Source organism: Cryptomeria japonica, chromosome 3 (assembly GCF_030272615.1).
Source record: "Cryptomeria japonica chromosome 3, Sugi_1.0, whole genome shotgun sequence".
Lineage (NCBI taxonomy): Eukaryota > Viridiplantae > Streptophyta > Pinopsida > Cupressales > Cupressaceae > Cryptomeria > Cryptomeria japonica.
The window spans coordinates 449507251-449521417 of NC_081407.1; positions in this window are offsets into that span (position 1 = coordinate 449507251).

Below are 14167 nucleotides of genomic sequence, written 5' to 3' on the forward strand. Positions count from 1 at the left end.
TGTCCGAAGTCTTCTGAAAGTGAAAATTAAAGTCAGACATCTGCTCATGGCACTAATACATTTGGCCTAAAAATCCAACGGATTTTTCTGACGAAGAAGGTATATTGTGATCAAATTTATTTTTGTTTTGAAAAAATGTCCGCTTTTGTCAGAATTCCGATGATGATGCAACATTTGGTTTCGACGGAGAAGGAATTGGCAATGACATTTGTGTTTTTTAGATAAAGTGCCTGCGTTTGTTGAAATTTCGATGACCGCGAGCATTACTTAAAAAAGAAAAAAAGAAAAAAAAAAGACCAAGTAATTTCATAAATCCCTCCTCTTCATCCCATTGACCTCTACCATTACAAAATCCTTCCTTTTCATCTCGTGGACCTCTGCCATTACAAAATACCACCTCTTCATCCCGTGGACCTCTGCCATTACAAAAGCTCCAGCTTGGATAAGTCTCCTCTAGTAGGGAACCCGTGGGTTTAATCATAGCAGGATGTAGGAATGGTCAGCTATCGTAGCGCCGCTTTCCTTTCCTTTCACATTTGAGCCAAAGGATGTGTTTGTATGGGCGGCCATTTCAATTATCATCACTTCACTCTAAATTGGGCATTACAAGATCCGCTTGAAGAAAAAAGGTAGGGTATAATCAGCCAATTCATTGTTATACATATTCAAATATTTAGATTCAAAGTTTATTATAGATTTTATAAGATTAATTGCCAATATCAGAGATGGTGAGAGGTTTCTATAATATGATATGATCGATTTAAAAGAAGAATTTCTTACAAGACCTAAACCCTTGAACAATCCTACAATCATGTATTAATTAAACACTGCATTTTAAATAATGAACAATATAGTAAGCCTGAAACATATTAACACTACTTTTCATATTAAAAATATATCCTAATTAAGGAGAGGGATGACCTAAACCTGAGTGATCAAGAGCCATTATGTAAAATATATCCTAATTATGGATGCTTGTATATATGGTTGTGATAGAAAATCCCTGCTGTAGAACCATGAGAGCATTATGTAGTAATTGAGTGCTATTTTTCGTCGGTGTTTTGGAAGGGAGCATAAGTGTACCATTAAGAAGGTGGTATAAAATGGAAGCTAAGAGGTATAAGGTTATGAGGTGTGGGTTAGGATAAGATAGGGAGGTAAGTGATGAAGGATGTAATTGTGAAAGAGTAAGTTAGGATATGTTAGGGGTTTGGAAGGTAGGAAAGTGAATGGGGGGAGATAAAAGGATGTGAAGGATGGAATGGGGTTAGGTAGGTGAAGTAAAAGTAAGTGTGTATGAGGTTAAGGTTTACGATAGTATATAGGAAAGTGAAGGAGGTTAAGATAGGGGATATGAAAGGTAGATGGAAGGTAATAATGATAGGAAGTGAGGTAAAGGTTATGAGATATGGGTTAGAAAATAGGGTGTAGGAAATGGAAGGAAGGGTCATATCACTTTGAGAGTTTTCACCAAGATGAGTAGCCCAAGTATGGACCTCAAATCTTACAAGCCATGAGGATCCACTTATAGTAGAGGAGCATATCTTGCATCTTGGGAGCTTATTAGGAGTTCGCCTTGAATTTGGGAAATACACATAGAGGAGATAGAATATTGATCAATATGCATTACCTAGCCTCATCATGCACAAATACAAGAGGTATAGACTATATCAAGCACATATCATTATCCAAAGGGTCGTATTCAAGAGTTTCTTCATCTCCAATCCTCTACATTTTTAAGATCCACGAATTGGGTTGAGGATAAGTCTTGGTTACTTAGCTTGGACTTATGCTTTGGGTTGCATCTATATGTGAGCAACCTAAACGCATAATTTTTAATCCAATTTTTGAGAGGACTTTCTTCCACCTTATGGTACTGGGAGGATAAAATGCACCGACTCACATTGGAAACCCTCTCCAGATACCATTTTGGAGTGCTTCAAAGTGTGTTCTATTTCAAAATATTTTTGATAGAGATGCATAGATGAGTTTCACAATTTACATAATAAGGTTTCATAGTGGCTCAACATGAGAGTTAGTTTTTGGAGTTCTTGTAGTTTGTAGATTATATTCAAGACAAGTTACTTGTTAATTATTTCATTAGGGGTGGAAAGCCCAAAATTTCAGTTTTCCTACACATGGCCAATCCAAATGACTTTAGGGTTGCTATGGCAAAGTCTCTTATGGAAAAGGAGGTACATGGGAGGACACAAGAGGCATGAGAGAAGTTTTTAATGTTGATGAAGGGACTAAAGTGTCCATAGGCCTCCCCATCCTTCAAAGGATAATTTAGACTTACTATATGATTTACAAAGAAAAACCCAATAGTATCAATATTAGGGACAAAGGTCTAGAGCATCGTAGGAGCCATAGGGTAGTCACATGTGACCATCATTGACACAAGGATATTTTAGTTATGAGAGACTATAGGGCCATCAAGATAGGCCTTCTGTGACTCAACAATATTTTAGGGGAGAATCTAGTGTTTTTAGTAGTTAGGATCTTCTAATTATGGTGGGGCCTAGCCAACATAGGGTTATATGAGAGGCACATGTTATGTATATGTTAGTATCAGATAGAGAGTGCCCACAAGGTTTTAGAGTAGGGGGACACCATCCTAGCATGTAAAAGTAGATAGTTGATATGTGGGTCTTTACCCTCCCAACCACTCAACATATACCACCATGGGTCTTTACCCTCCCAAACACCCAAAGGTCAAAGGAAGATTCACTGCTACAACACTCACTTTTTGTGACAGTCTCAAGTACTTAGGACAGTCACTCCTTTCATAGCCATTCTTCTTCACACAACACTCTCTAACATTAATTATGATGATAGAGTACCTCCTTAAACCTTCCACCAACACCTAACTCAATACCAAACTCTTTCCCAATCTTGCTAATGGACTAACTCAACTCACTGTGAAATTGTGACGACCAATGCAAGGTTTAAGACAGTAGTAATTAGGATCTTCTAATTATGGTGGGGCCTAGCCAACATAGGGTTATATGAGATAGGGGTAAGTTCAACAGTGATGTGTATTAGATTGTCATCAAAGTTTCCTATTAGTATTATTTTGTATCAGCATTAACCACTTATTGTCATGGGAATCAACTAATAGACAACATAGATATTTATCATCAACCTCCTTTTTTTCACCAAAGGGATAAAAATTTATTCAACACAATGAGAATTAGAGAGCAATACAGTAGATACATAACCTAATCTAATCTCCATTTTCATAACCTAAGAAGGTAGATATGATGAATACTAAGATGGGGGGGTGAATTAGTATGTGAATAAATACTGAACTCAAACACTTAAATAGCTTAACAGTAAACCGATATAACAGATTTACTAACAAACTAGTTAAAACAAATGCAAACCAAACAGAAAATAAGGCATTCACCCACAAGAGCACAATCACCATAACACAAGAGGTTTTGACATGGAAACCCAAATGGGAAAAACCATGGTGAGCAGAAACTCACAAGTAACTATCTGCAGAATAGAAACCAGACCGGTTAAGGTCATAAAATGTTCTTCACCAGAATAGATCCTGTTAGGAATCTCTATCTCTGTTAGGAGATAAGTCTAATTAAAGACTACCTTGTGAGAGGATTTTAGATCCACAGTTGTGAACCACCTTGTTAGAGGATTTACAAAGGCTTTGCTAGGCCTACCTGATTAAGGGTTTCAGACTTGTCGAAGATGTGAGTAATCAACAAGTGAGTGATCTAAATACTAGCGTAGTATGCTTGGTTAGATCCTTGATAGCTCATTGTTAATGCATTTCAACATTACTTCAATCTTCAATATCTCCACACTTTGTTTCTTCACACATACCTAATCTTCTTCTATGATCGCACATACAAAAACCTCATTAACCACCTAAAACCCTAACAACTCCTAAAACCCTAGGCATGATGTCCTTATAAAGGAATCTAATTTCATGTCGGTCAAATAGGATTACATTGCAAGTTCCTAGGTTCAATGCATCTAGACACATTTGGTAACATGACACAAAATCACCACCAAAGTGTCGGTGAATGATAACTCATCACAAAAATACTAGTTGGTAACTCATCACAGAGTAATACCAGTTCATACATTTAACCGATTATCGGTTCACACATTTTACCAATTACCGGTTTGTCAAAATGAAGACTAGGAAAAATGATAACAACCGCTTTGTTCTTTCGTACCGCTTTGGGATCCTCAAATCGCTTTGGGTCTTCATACCGCTTGAGATCGGTAAACACTTTCTGCAAAACACTGATAGTCTAAAGACTATAATACATAATACTGGTTGGAAAAAATACCAGTTGAGCATAACTCATACATACAAAAAATGATCTCAAAGCAAGTGTATGTCCATCAATGACAATCACAACATCATCATAAAAAATGCCAAAAAGATACAACTAAATAATCTTGACAAAATTGCATATGAAGGGCACTATTAGAAAAGAACTTATGTACCATGCTAGTCTATGTAGCTACTACTAATTATTGCATAGAAATAGATACATGTGTTAGAATGTGTTGAAATAGTAGCTAGCTCAAATAGGATAGACCCTATAAAAGTAACTTGTAATTTGGTCTGACCCTAATTGGGTGATGTAACTTGTGGTCCTATATTGAATGTAACCTGTAATTTGGTTTGAATGTAACAAAGGATATATATTCAAAAAGTATAATAATTACACTAATACATATATCACTCTCATGCCTTCCTTAATTTGATATAAGGTCCCTCTATCCTGTTAATGCATGATAGCCTCAGTAAGATAAATGATTGAATGAGAGATAAATAAAGTCTCTCATTCAATCATCTAACCTATCGATAAACTATGATGAAGACTTCAAGCTATTTTTCCTTCATTTGATCGATGATCATTCTTAAATTTGTATATATTCAACCATACTTGAAAAGTTCAATCAATACTTAACTACTGATGATTATCGGTTGTAAATCTCATAGCACAGAATACCGATTTATATCGGTTTATATTAAAACCAATGCACTCCAATTAATATCGGTTAACATATTAACTATGAACATCGATTGTTATCGGGCTTAACCAATGCACTCCGATTAATATCGGTTAATATATTAACTATGAACATTGATTGTTATCGGGCTTAACTAATACATATCAATTAGTATCAGTTGTCTTGCATATGATATACACGTTGATTAAGTATTAGGTGGTTTGTTAAGTGATATATACACCGATGAAATATTTGGGCATAAAATAGATGAAATGCACTCCATACTACTGCTGCACAATATTTTGGTCGATGATATTTTTAAAATAGTAAAGGAAGGTGTATGGAACTAGCCCTCTTCTGCTTTTCATGCCATCAAAATTTGAGTTTGATTGTCATCATTTACTTTTCCAAATTCTTCACACGTAACTCTTGAATCAATTTCCTACAGACAAAATGACAAAAATAGGTTTGTTGATGGGGGCTTTCCTAGGTCAAATAGGTTTGAATATACCTTGAAGTGTGCAATATGGAAGGTTTGTATTCTTAATCTCCTACCCATTTCTTAATTTAAAAGATGATATGTTTATTAAATATCTCCTCTATTTTTGGAGGTAGGCATCTTTAGGAAAAGATCTCTCCCTCCCTCTTTAAAATGATCCCTTTAGATGTAATCTAAAAAATGCTTAAAATTGAACATGATACCTTGATGAATCTTTCTTGAATCCTCACACAAGGTTTTAGGATGTCATGCATAATGGTGTGCTTTAAGTTGAATTATCCTTCAATTCTTGATGAATGCTTGATTGCTTGTTCACTTGGAATTGAATTGATTTTATAATTAAGAGATCACTTGAATTGTAGGTAAACCCCTTCAAATGACAGGGTAGGCTTCCTTTTATACCTAATATATGTCTTGAAAGCATTTTATCTTTATGGCTTTAAATTAAAGTACTTTCTCTTCTATTTGGTATTGGTGGAGCAAAGGTTGCATTGCATCGACCTAGGATACATATTTCCACAGATACAACACAAGTTAAATGTATCCCAGGTCGATGCAAAATAGCCTCTTCTCTAGAGATCACTAGAATATAGAGAAAGAACTTTAATTTAATGCCATCAAGATAAAAGGCTTTCAAGATAGATAAATGGTATGCAACTGTATCTATTTGGAATGCATTACCCAAACAACGCAATCGATCAGTTGCCTTTGAAAAGAAAGTGGTATGATGAAATATTTGGGCATAAAATAGATAAAATGCACTCCATACTACTGCTGCACAATATTTTGGTTGATGATATTTTTAAAATAGTAAAGGAAGGTGTATAGAACTAGCCTACTCTTCTGTTTTTCATGCCATCAAAATTTGAGTTTGATTGTCATCATTTCCTTTGCCAAATTCTTCACACGTAACTCCTGAATCAATTTCCTACACACAAAATGACAAAAATAAGTTTGTTGATGGGGGATTTCCTAGGTCAAATAGGTTTGAATATACCTTGAAGTGTGCAATATGGAAGGTTTTTATTCTTAATCTCATGCCCATTTCTTAATTTTAAAAGATGATATGTTTATTAAATATCTCCTCTATTTTTGGAGGTAGACATCTTTAGGAAAAGATCTCTTCCTCCCTCTTTAAAATGACCCCTTTAGATGTAATCTAAAAATGCTTAAAATTGAACATGATACCTTGATGAATCTTTCTTGAATCCTCACACAAGGTTTTAGAATGTCATGCATAATGGTGTGCTTTAACTTGAATTCTCCTTCAATTCTTGATGAATGCTTGATTGCTTGTTCACTTGGAATTGAATTGATTTTATAATTAAGAGATCACTTGAATTGTAGGTAAACCCCTTCAAATGACAGGGTAGGCTTCCTTTTATACCTAATATATGTCTTGAAAGCATTTTATCCTGATGGCTTTAAATTAAAGTACTTTCTCTTCTATCTGGTATTGGTGGAGAGGAGGTTGCATTGCATCGACCTAGGATACATATTTCTGCAGATACAACACAAGTTAAATGTATCCCAGGTCGATGCAAAGCAACCTCTACTCCAGAGATCACCAAAAAAAAGAGAAAGAACTTTAATTTAATGCCATCAAGATAAAAGGCTTTCAAGACAGATAAATAGTATGCAACTATATCTATTTGGAATGCATTACCCAAACAACGCAATCGATCAGTCGCCTTTGAAAAGAAAGTGGTATGATGAAATATTTGGGCATAAAATAGATGAAATGCACTCCATACTATTGCTGCACAATATTTTGGTCGATGATATTTTTAAAATAGTAAAGGAAGGTGTGAGGCCCTACCCTGACTCATCCTAGCATCTCAGTGATTTTCATGTTGAGACTATTATGGATGCTTTATTTTTATGCATTATGGATTTAGAACTTATATGATTCCATGATTTGGATAACATTGATGTATATTGATGCTTCATTTCTATGCATTATAGATATAGAACTCTATATGATTCTAGAATAGGATAACTTTGTGATGATGTATGTCATTATTGGATTTGCAGGACTTTACTATGATGATAGAAATAGGATGCATGTCTTATGTATGGATCAAAATTATGACGATTATGATAATTACTTATGTGGATTTATGTTGATATAAGATATATTGATTTTGTTTAATGTCAATTATATGCAGAGTGTTTGACGTGTATTCTTATTCATGTGTTTAATTTTATATGAAGTTATTTGGAAGTACTAATGTGTAATTGAGATGCGCAGGAAAATTATCCATGTGACCATGAAAATATTATGGAGAACCAAACCTAGAACTATGTACGTTTGTAAAACCAGGGGTTGTCTATTTGGAGAGACAACACCCCGTATATATCGTATTTTATTTGTGAAAGTAAATGTTGCATGTGTGTTAAATTGAATTATTAATTTGTGTAAACCCAACAAGAGACAAATTTCATGTGTAATTTTGTAATGTATTTTATTGTGTCACTTCACACATATGTTGATTTATGTCTTGATTTTTGACTTGTCTCTTGGAGGGAGTTGTTTCAACTATAGCTTTTTCAAAACATTTGAATGTGGTTCTAAATTTTCCTTGGGTAGAGAGTCTTTGGACTGGTCAACTCAGGTTTGACCCGAAAGTTAACTTCAGATGGGTTTCTAAGGGGTTAAATGGACTCTTAGGGGTAGTTTAAAATTTTTTCCTAAGGCCTATAAGGTATACCTATGGGTTAGGAGTTTTTTTAGGCATGTAACTACTCCCATGTGACTGTTTAGCCACCTCAAAAAGTGAGTTTCCTAAGGTGAGCGAAAATTCAATTTAGAAGGTGTCATCTAGGTTAGATAACCTTCCTTTTTGATGTGAGATCCTTTTTCCATTTTCTCTTACTTTTTCCTTTTTCAGTTTTAGAAACCTATGAGAACTCTCACTGAGGACTTTTTAGGCAAGGATTAGAGATTTTGTGGGTAATCACCCACTCTCCATTTTTAGAGATCATGCAATTTTGAAAAGAATAGCTTTGGGATAGAATTTTGGCTAAGTGTAGAAAGAAGAATTGTGGAATTGGGCTGCTCATCCTCAAACTAGTTCTAGTAAACCTTTAGGTAGATTGAAGGTTGGTTCATCTTCTCCTTTTGTTTCTTTTTACGTTGCATGTTTATGTTGGAAAGATTGCTTGTATGTAAAAGTTGGTTTCTTGTATTTTCCTTTGTGAAAATTATTATGTGACCTATCTGTTACTTCTTTTATGCATTGTCTTGTGATTTGGGATTAACCAAGGCCTTCTACTCTTAGGAGAGTAGGATGGCCTTGTGGGTGGTAGAAGTTTGATAGCCCTCGAGTGAGAGGCTCTCATTATGAGAGTGAACTCAAGGGGTGTATATGTGACCCTTGCTACATGGCCTGGTTTATGCATTTGGGGGTCATAAGGAGAGAAAGTATGGCATGAATGCCTTGTGGGGCATAAGGATGTGGGGTTAATGAACTTATGATATATCTTTGTTTTCAATGAGGTGGCTTTGTGATCTACCATTCTTGTAGTCTCCTCAGGGTATTTGTGATGACTCAATGATGAAAGATTAGTACCAAACCGGTACTGAGAGGGGGGGTGAATTAGTACAAACAAAATACTATCCAAAACTGGTTTGTCAGCAAATACTCCAAGTGACTGGCAAGCAGTGGCACTGGTTGAAACAAAGTGCAACCGGTAAGACCCAGAACAACTAAAACAATTATAAACCGGTTACTCACTAAGCTTTCCTCTTAGCTCAATACTATAGTACTATTATCACTGATTAAAAATGGGATTTTCTTTTCCCATGATTGGCTATGGTTTGTTGAATTTTGAATAGGGTGCAGTTTCAAACGCTTCAGCTTTGTTCTAGACCTCAAGGGTTTAAGGGTTTTTGATTCTAGATCCACTTGTGTTTGTTTTAAACCCTCTGATTTCTAATCTTTCGTTACTTTCTTCACTTAAGTAATGGGTCGTGGGGTCGTAGGAAGTGTCCCCCCTTGTTGTTTGCCTAGGCGGTTATGTTAATTAATCAAAAAATTTATGCCTTATATGTTTTTCTCCTAAAGTTGTCAGGCCCAGTAACTAGTGCGCATCTCGCGGATGGATCCACGGCTCGTGTTATTTCTCTAGGCGAAGTTGCGCGTAATTTAAAACCAGTGAAGTTGCGAAAATGACATGGCATGCCACATAGATGGTCCAGCTGGTTGTTGATAGTGAGTAAAATGGCGGCACGCGGCGTAAGTTACAACAGTCAGCGGGTCAGGATTAAAGGCTAAAAGGCGGGCCCCAGAGCTGAGTCAGGTCGCAGTCAGGAGATGACCTAGCGGGTATAGCTGTCAAGAGTAGATTGTGGCCCCGTGGTTTTCTCTCCGCAAATAAAAAAGTGACAAGTCAGCTCCGAAGGTGACTGGATGCCAGGTGTTCATAGTGAGTCAGTGGGCCCACCCCTCCTGAGAGCCTTTTCAGATGATTAAAAGTCGATCAACTTAAGAGATGATCTAACGGCCCGCGCTATTTTGCAAAGGTAAGATGCTCATTCTTTATACCCTGTGAAATAGCGAGAGTGCACAAGAGCCGTCTATGTGTCATGATGGCGGCCCTGGAGGATACAACTGTTAAGAGTTTGTTGGGGCCCCATGGTTTTCTCTCGGCAAATGAAAAAGTGACAAGTCAGCTCCGAAGGTGACTGGACGCCAGGTGTTCACAGTGAGTCAGCAGGCCCACCCCTCCCAAGAGCCTTTTCAGATGATTAAAAGTCGATCAACTTAAGAGATGATCTGATAGCCCACACTATTTCACAAGGGTAAGATGCTTGTTCTTTATACCCCGCGAAATAGCGAGAGTGCACGAGAGCCATCCATGTGTCCGGCGACACGTGGTCTAAGAAGAAAGTTGTGGGCCCGCCAAGGTGGAACTGGCAGTATAAAAGAAAGACACGTGGCCAATATCAAGTGGAATGTGAAGGAAATTTCAAGGCCAATGGTTGGGTGCCACGTGGTATCATATAGCCAATAGAGAAGCGGGACTCGGCGCGGAGCCAAAGTTGTTAGTTAATCTAATGCTTGATCAAGTTTCTTTTGATCGAACGGTTGACGCTATTTCACAGGACTAAGCTGCCCGATAGTTATGCTTCGCAAAGTTGCAAAAGAGCAAAATGAAACACTTGTAGGAACGTTGTGACCCGTTGGAGCGAAAAATATGAATTCTCGTATGAATTCAATCTTGAAGGGACAACCGAAGCATGCAGAATCAATGTTGTAGTTAAGGCCCTGAGTACAATATTTGATTTCCTATCAACCAGGTGAAGATATCTTTTAAAGGATTTTGTAGAAGAGTAGATGCAAAGTTATTTTCTTCAGGTACAGAGCAAGTTGGTTCAGTTGCAGAGCAAATTCCTTGAAGCAAAGAACATGTTCTCTCGTATTCTTGTGTAGCAATTCCTGTGTAGTGTTTTAGATAAGATAATTGATTCATCACATAATTGTTTAAGAGTGGTATTCATTTCTTACATTTTCAAAATGGCTCCTAAAAGAGAGTTTACTGGCAAAGTTAACTATTCAGAAAGGAGTGTCTGTGATGATTTTTTAGAATAGTTGACGTTGTCAACTAATCAGGCTTCAAAGGCAAAAGAGTTAGTGCCCAAGGCTCCCCGTTTAAAGATAGGAGAAGGATTATATGACAAGGGTAACTGGTTGAGAGACCCACAGGTTGGATTGTCTAGGTTGGGGTTGTTTAAAGCTGGATTCGGAATGAGAAATTCTCCTGCCCCACAAAATAGTATCTGGGAATTAGATGTCGGGAAATTAGTAGTCCCAGGGGTATTTATGGACATAGATTTGCTGACCCAAATTGTGCTCAACTATGATCCAGTCACAAGAAGTATTCAGGATGTAAATGGGAAAACCTAAGGACAGAGAAGTGGGTGGCTTATAAGAAAGCCTTGGATTTTGTGCATCAGTTTGATGCCAGCTATGACCCATTGTCTAGCTTTTTCCCACTAGAAGAGAAAATAAAGTTTTTGGATTGTTTGCTTTGAAGATGTGATGCAGACACTGAAGGAGAAGAGGGAAGCTGTAATCAAGAGAAACCCTAAAAAGGCAAGAATGATCCTAAGTAGGTCAGCTTCCAGCAAGGCAATCCCTCCTGGTGATTATACACTGCATAAGAAATCCAGTTATAGTATGCTGATGCCTACAACAGGGGAGCCCTCTACCTCCAAAGGAAAGAGGAAGATACAAGATGTCATTGACATCCAAGAAAGCCCAAAGAAGCAAAGGGTGGGGAAAGAAGTGCAATCAGATACACCTTTGTATTCCCCATCCCAATCCCCTATCCATATAGGAAATGAGCAAGCAGCAGCTGAGCAATTCCTATAGTTAGGTAGTCTAGGGGAAATTGCATACACTTATGATGAAGTGGAGGAAGGAATTCCAGAAGAACCCATTGCTGCTGAAATGAATATCACTACCACTGAACTCAAAGGCCAGGAGTGGGATCCTGAGATAAAACAGGCAAGTAGTGCCTTTTTAGCTGATAACAATTTTGTCACATCAGAAGCATTTATGCAGTTTATATAGAAACAGCACATAGATAAATATAATGCTAGATGTGAAATGAGAAAGGCTGAGCAGCCCAATAAAGATCTAGCCCTAGTGGAAGAGGAAATAAAGCAAGAGATGATGGAAGAATTCAAAACCATCACCCCTGAGTAGGGAAGAGATATGGTAGCACAAGCTGGAGTGCTTATCTTACCCAAATGGGATATAGCAGACGCCCTAGTACTAGATGCAATGAGAAAAGAGACTAAACCCATGGAGGGGATTACTTTCAATAAGGACAATGCTGCACTCATTATGTGGTCTCTCAAGAGAATTGAGAGTAAGAAAAGCAAAGACACTCCAGGGTCAAGTTACCTTGGTGGAATGATGGTGAAGAGAGTGTAGAGTACAGGGGTAGTGGAGTCTGCTAGCACTATGTGAGAGACTGCAAAATTTAGTGTTGCAGTAGCAGAGAAGGAAGCCAAAGAGAAAGAGGCCCTCCAAGTTAAGTTGGAAATAGTTTTGAAGGCCTATAACAATGTGAAGGAGGAGGTAAGAGGTAAGGATAACATCATTGCCAAGCTACAGAGCCAGTTGACTGGACAATACCATCAAGGTGAGTCTTCAACACTAATAATTTCCTCTTCTCCTGCAAGACCTCCACCTACTAGCCCTATCATTGAGTTTCCACCATCTCCAACACCCTCCAGCTCTCAAATGGTTGAAATTACTCCTCAAGAATTGGAAAACTTGAAACAGGCTCATGCCTTATATGCAAAGAAGTATGAGGAGAGAGTAAGAGCTACAATTTCCAATTTTGCAGATACAATAAATGCCTCATTGCTCTACAACAATGTAGGTAAAATTATGGGTATATGGAATGAGCTCAGGAGAGACAAGGCCATTTTGACACCTATTTTTGATAAATGGAGGCCTAAGAAGCAAGATTTAGAGTTTATGTGTGTATCCTGCGATAAGGCAAGGGCCAATCCCATCATCAAATCCACTTCTGATGTCGCTAAAGTCTTAGTACAATTAGTAGCAGAGGTGGATAATGTGGATAGGAAGGTTAATTTGTGCAAGAAGGAGTACACTGATCAAGTTTTTGAGTTGCTCCTAGGAGTTTTTGCTAGCCCGGATCAATTAAAGGACAAACAAATGTGGCTTAAGGAGATAGAAGCTAAATTGTCAGCAAGAGTTAAAGGAATTATTGATCTTGATGATGCTTCTTTCTTTGTTGTAACAATACAAGAGATAGAGAAAATTAAGTCACATTATGGTTTTCTCAATTCAGAAGTCAACAAAATGAGAAATTCCTGGAAAAGGTTGACTAAGACTAAAGATAAAGTGATTAATTTCTCATGGCCAACAGAAGAAGTGTATGGTGAGTGGACAAATAAATATGCCACCCATGATCCAGAATAGTCAGAGAGCACCCCTGAAAAAGTAGAAGAGGTTGCAACTGAACAGCTTGTTGAAGAAACTCCAGAGGTCGAAAAGAGCTTGTAACTGTTTTTCCAAAAAGCTTGTAACCTCTTTATTTTGAAAGAAATGATTGTAACAAACTCTCCTCGAGAAGTCCAAAGCTTTGTGCATCCATGTTGTTATAAATGGATACCAAGACTAGAGGAAGAGAGATCGCAAAAAATTGTAAGAAAATGCTTTAGAAATTTATTTGAGCTTTTCTAAGTCTAATGGAGAATATTCAAAATTTCTTGTAATATTTCTTGAACTAAATATCAATATATAGACCATCGGTTTTGAGTGAAGCTTTGTGTTGTCTTCAAGTGTGTTTACAAATTTGTATACTGTTTTCATTCTGAATAATCCAAGGTTGTTCTGTTTGAATGGAATTGCAAAGCAATTTCAGTAGAAGTGTTCGTTAGCCTTTCTCTTTAGGAGGGAAATTAAAGATGCGGGGATCACTCATACTAGTAAACTCTTTGGAAGAGACTTTGAATTTTGATGACCATAGCTTAGTCTGGAATGCTTGAATTCTTGTAGGTGTCAGGCATATACAAGGATTAATAGAAAGCAAGCCAACCGGAAGCATAAAGATGTTTTGTTTGAGGAGTCTTATTTGAGTTTAGATGACTCTGTGACCTTGGATAAGGCACTGGTATTAATTGAAGTT